The sequence below is a fragment of the Schistocerca piceifrons genome, chromosome 2 (genome assembly GCF_021461385.2).
Source record: "Schistocerca piceifrons isolate TAMUIC-IGC-003096 chromosome 2, iqSchPice1.1, whole genome shotgun sequence".
NCBI lineage: Eukaryota > Metazoa > Arthropoda > Insecta > Orthoptera > Acrididae > Schistocerca > Schistocerca piceifrons.
In genome coordinates, this window is record NC_060139.1 from 759,604,189 (window position 1) to 759,610,188 (window position 6,000).

The 6,000-nt window shown below is 44.9% G+C and overlaps 1 non-coding gene across 1 annotated transcript; it reads right to left on the reverse strand.

Annotated features, from left to right (window-relative positions):
- Nucleotides 1-1,499: 1,499 nt before the first annotated feature.
- On the reverse strand, nt 1,500-1,574 carry Trnas-cga. The gene has a single exon. It is a non-coding gene; the product is annotated as a tRNA-Ser (tRNA).
- Nucleotides 1,575-6,000: the final 4,426 nt, after the last annotated feature.

Genomic DNA, 6,000 nt, shown 5'->3' on the forward strand with positions numbered 1-6,000 from the left:
GTCAACAGTAACTTCAAAAAGTTGTGGTGCTATTGGGCGTAGGCCTCTCCCAGAAGCAGTTTCCAAACCGCCAGTTAAATCGAACTACCGAATCACGTTCTTCAACCTCGGTGCGGAAAGAAGACCCCTCCGTATTCCTTTAATGCGTCCATAGACGCGAAGAGCACCAGCAGTATTGCTGTTACTCTGATAAGACAGTCTTACGAGTATAGCTCTACTCACCTTGTCCAGACCCATTTTGACTGTCGACAATTGTAATGCGCACTGGTGCTTGTGTTTCAACCCTACGTCGCCGTACCAGTACCGCCGCCTAATGACAACTCATGACACTAACACTACCAAAAACGCAAATCTTGCAGAATACAATCTGAACGTCATTCCTGTAAAATTGCTTATCAATACGGCACATAGTTCTCCGTCTACACTGCCTCAGGTAGCGAATGTTTAATTATAACCACCCAGTACGGTAACATTTCGTCAAGCAGACCGTGCAAGCGGAAAAATCCTCCTATCGGAGCACAAAAAATGCGAATACATCCCCCTTTATTTAAAAGACTCTGGCCCGAAAGTGGGGACCGGCCTCCTTCTATCTTCCTCAGCATCTTTAAAAATTATCCCAAAAATTTTGGCATGCGAATATACTCACGCTTGTTTTAAAGATGGAACTCATTCCAAACTCCCACAATCTCTTCTAACTCACTCATACCCACGAGTCCATCGCTGTACGTCTCTAATACCCATTCACTCCCAGCTGCTCTTTCTCACTCACCATTTCAGCCCAACTCACCGCCATTATCTCTTTGTGTCTGTCTGTCATGTTTTCTGTGTCACAGCCACCGTCTCCTACTATTAAAATCTCCTCTCACTGTCATTGTCTCCTTCTTGCTCTCTCTTACTGCTAATATCTTTCCTTCAGTGTCTTCTCACTATCACACACTCTCTCTCTTTCTCGTTGTCATTATCATATACTCTGTCTTTCATTATCACTGGGTCTCACCATGTTGCACTTTCTCTTTTTCTTTATTCACCCCCCTCCTGACACTGTCTCCCTCTCATTTCCTAGCTCTGTTCTGTCACTGTCAACCCTGTTCCATTACCAATGTGTCCCTCTCTTTCTCTCACACTGTCATTGTCTCCTTCGGGTTTCCTTTAACACAACCACTGTCTTCTATGAAACTTCCTGGCAGATTAAAACTGTGTGCCCGACCGAGACTCGAACTCGGGACCTTTGCCTTTCGCGGGCAAGTGCTCTACCAACTGAGCTACCGAAGCACGACTCACGCCCGGTACTCACAGCTTTACTTGTGCCAGTACCTCGTCTCCTACCTTCCAAACTTTACAGAAGCTCTCCTGCGAACCTTGCAGAACTAGCACTCCTGAAAGAAAGGATATAGCGGAGACATGGCTTAGCCACAGCCTGGGGGATGTTTCCAGAATGAGATTTTCACTCTGCAGCGGAGTGTGCGCTGATATGAAACTTCCTGGTGGATTAAAACTGTATGCCCGACCGAGACTCGAACTCGGGACCTTTGCCTTTCGCGGGCAAGTGCTCTACCAACTGAGCTACCGAAGCACGACTCACGCCCGGTACTCACAGCTTTACTTGTGCCAGTACCTCGTCTCCTACCTTCCAAACTTTACAGAAGCTCTCCTGCGAACCTTGCAGAACTAGCACTCCTGAAAGAAAGGATATAGCGGAGACATGGCTTAGCCACAGCCTGGGGGATGTTTCCAGAATGAGATTTTCACTCTGCAGCGGAGTGTGCGCTGATATGAAACTTCCTGGCAGATTAAAACTGTGTGCCCGACCGAGACTCGAACTCGGGACCTTTGCCTTTCGCGGGCAAGTGCTCTACCAGACGAGGTACTGGCACAAGTAAAGCTGTGAGTACCGAGCCTGAGTCGTGCTTCGGTAGCTCAGTTGGTAGAGCACTTGCCCGCGAAAGGCAAAGGTCCCGAGTTCGAGTCTCGGTCGGGCACACAGTTTTAATCTGCCAGGAAGTTTCATATCAGCGCACACTCCGCTGCAGAGTGAAAATCTCATTCTGGAAACATCCCCCAGGCTGTGGCTAAGCCATGTCTCCGCTATATCCTTTCTTTCAGGAGTGCTAGTTCTGCAAGGTTCGCAGGAGAGCTTCTGTAAAGTTTGGAAGGTAGGAGACGAGGTACTGGCACAAGTAAAGCTGCGAGTACCGGGCGTGAGTCGTGCTTCGGTAGCTCAGTTGGTAGAGCACTTGCCCGCGAAAGGCAAAGGTCCCGAGTTCGAGTCTCGGTCGGGCACACAGTTTTAATCTGCCAGGAAGTTTCATATCAGCGCACACTCCGCTGCAGAGTGAAAATCTCATTCTGGACTGTCTTCTATGTTCCAGTATTTATTAGCATTTATTACTTTTCCGTCTCTTTTTCACTGCCACCGCCTTCTTCTCTCTCATCATCATGAGGAAACTGGAATGTGTTCGCATGTCCCATTTTTTAGAAAACTTTTAGAGGAACCGAGGAAGGTAGAATGAAGCAGCTGGTATCCCACTTCTCAGTCAGTGTCTTTTACATGAACAGGAACATATTTTTTGTGCTCTGATAACAGCATTTTTTCGCTGCTTCCCTTCTTTTCCCCGCTACGGCAGGGCGAGTAACTCATTTGAAAAGAAATGTACTGGTTAGTAAAAGGTAAATAGTTTACTTACGTGGAATTTAAATAACGCAAAACTAATTTTACACCTCCGACCGGATTTTACAAAATTTGCATGTGCTTCAATACTACAACATGGGGTCCCAGACGACATGAAGATACTTATAGCATATTTCTCCCTACTACGTCACTTTGTAAACTACACTGTCCACTCATACATAATTTTAGGTGCGTATTTTACGTTTAAAATTAGATTAACTTTGAACCTCCGTATCTCGGAAAGGGATAAACATGTAACGAAAATTTTCAAATTTGTTCGAGAATGGGAGCTTAGGAATGCAAGGAAAAAATTACAGTCGTTTGCTGTGCATAGCCGTCTTGGAATCCTACGCTGGCTTCTGGTGTGCTGGTGACGGCGGAAATGTAGGAAAAAAACAATTTTTGTGAGTTTTTCCAAGGAACCGTCCATTAAATCACAGCACCTCCGTACGTCCCATCAAGCCCACTCTAGCTCACACTAAATGCAAAAAAAAAAAAAAAAAAAAAAAAAATAGATTTTCTACATTTACCTCAGCAGATGAAACTGCGTAATATTCATACTTTAACCGTGTACTCTAGGGTAGTGACACTAAGAAGATCCTTCTGCTTGGTATTCAAATGCTTTCTAGCCCAAGGGCAAATTTAAACATTTGACCTATTTCTTTAACACCAACGGAAACCGAGAAATTAACACTGGAGAATACCGTTGTTATACGCAGCGTTTTGGAACATATTAGGTAGGCATCTTGTGGCATACACACCGATCACAGTTTGCTAACGTTGCTGTCAGCTGTATGGAAATTCCTCACTAAGACCCGCGTGCTATCCGTCACACACAAACTTCCCACGATGACATCGGCTAAGTTGAGGAACAAGCACTCTTGGCTTGTTGTCTTCTGCCGCTGCCGCCGCCAGAGCAGGACTCGTGATGCAGGTCACGTGCCCGATAACTCCTGAGCCCGGCAACTCATCAACAAGTAGGGCGGCCCGGGACCGACCTGCCCGCCTAGGCCCACACGCGGGCTACTTCGCCGAAGGATTTGATGAAGGAGCGGATCACCGTACATGTCTCGCAGACACGCTCCCTGTATAGCCTCTGACTCGAGCAATGTAGCAACGCAGCTAGAGATCGATAGGTACATTCTATAAATAAATTTGTTTTTGGAGAGGATCCGCCTTGAGCAAAAACACATTTTTGTTTCTTTTTATGTCCTGGACATGTTTCACTAAAGTTTCAGAATCAACAGTGATTTTTTTACGATCTTATTTGTTACCAAACGCTGTAATTTTCCTGAATTTTTTTATTGCAAGAAAACCACATCATGTGATAACAGGGAAGATAATAAAAGTGCGACTGATGATGTCGAAACTTGAGCGAAACACAATAATAACAGGAAAAGAAAAATTGTGTTCTGCCGGAGGCGGACCGTCACCAAAAACAGATGTATTTGCAAGCAAACACTGACAAAAGAGCTTCAACCTGAAGACGAACATTCCACAAAGTTACTGGTTGTTCCTTTAGCACGTCCTCGAAAATTATGTTGTATTGAAGAGCGAACACATAACTAAAATTAAGTTTTTACCTTACCGGTATGACTTATGAAACATAAATGAACTTCTGCTACATGTCATTTATTACTAGATTTAGCTGTTTTAGTTCCTTAGTGATTCATTTCAGGCCGGCCGGAGTGGGCGAGCGGTTCTAGGCGCTACAGTCCAGAACCGCGCGACCGCTTCGGTCACAGGTTCGAGTCCTGCCTCGGGCATGGATGTGTGTGATGTCCTTAGGTTAGTTAGGTTTAATTAGTTCTAAGTTCTAGGGGACTGATGACCTCAGAAGTTAAGTCCCATAGTGCTCAGAGCCATTTGAACAATTTGATTCATTTCATCGTTCTTTATCTTCCAATCTTATTGTTCTCTCTTGGTATGAAACCCGACTTTCCCTACAGCTAACTCCTACGTTTCTCAAAATTTCGAACATCTTGCCTCATTTTACATTGTCGAAAGCTTTTTCTAGGTCAAGGCCATTATCGGCTATAAAGGCGGTGCGGCACGCTGTTAGCGTGATGTCTCTAGAGGATAACTATTTTTTCCCGAAGTACTTAGATATTTGTTCCTTAATCGAATACAGCTTGTAATTTATAGCAATTAATTTATTTCATATGAACCCATCTTTAAAATGCGTATATTAAGTGCACATATCAAATATAATGACAGGCTATCAGCACAGACGGTGTTAACGATTTACACGAGAGTGGCAAAAGCAAAATTAACAGAAACGAGCTGCTACTATTTTGCTACTTCTGTTGGAAACATTTCCGCAGGAAACAGACACATTTAATCAAGAACGCTATGTAATGCAATATATGTAGTTTATATGCGCACACTTTTCCCGGCTACGTGTTCAGCAACGCCGGTATAGCCACCCAAAAACACGGAAACTAATTAAAACCCGCAGAGTGGCGCGTGAATTCTTGACCGTAACGTTTTACGTGCCTGTAAATCTGGGCGCGGCCGCGTTTTTATTTGATTTGTCCCAAAATGGCGCGCGGCCGCGTTGGCCGCTCCAGCGAGCGACACGGCGCAGTGCTGCGCTGCGATTCCGACCCACTGGAAATCGCCAAACGGCGCTGCCCCGCATTTCACGCCGCTATCTGCAGCGCACCGATTATTGCGAACAATTTAATTACTGGTGCAGTTCGCCGGGACCGGTATGTTGTGCGCTGTCGGCATATCGTAATCCTGCTTTCTTGCGTTCAGCGAATGACTTGGAAAAACATGTCAGTCTCCGTTCGGTTGAAACAAATAACCTCTCGTGTCATTGAATTTCATAAGTGAATGATCCTGTCACTAACTAAAAAAGGGAAGTCCAAAGTTAGGACGTTGTTATTTGACAGTGAAAGCTATATGTAGCATTGTTTTTGTCGCCGGACAACATGGCGGCCTTACCTACCGGTCTACCTGCTTGAATAAGTGGGATCGGACAATGTTAGCTGTAGTTTGATGAGCGTTTGGATGGCTGTTTCGTCTTCGTAGTGTACAGAATAACTTTACATCAGTATTTACTTCATTGGCAGACTAAAAATTGTACCTATTAGGAGTATTGTGTTTTTAGGTTGGTTAGTATCTCCAAGTACATGTGGCAAGAGTAAGCCATTAATGGTTATTTTCTTCTGGGAACCAGGTCAGATGTTGAAGTGTGAACGAAGAACGGTGAGTCTATACAGAGAGGCGAAATTAACATAAAGGTACAGTGGCGACAGTGCAGAAAACATCAGGTGGTAAATTATGTGTGTGTTTGCTGGAGCCGGCCGGGGTGGCCGAGCGGTTCT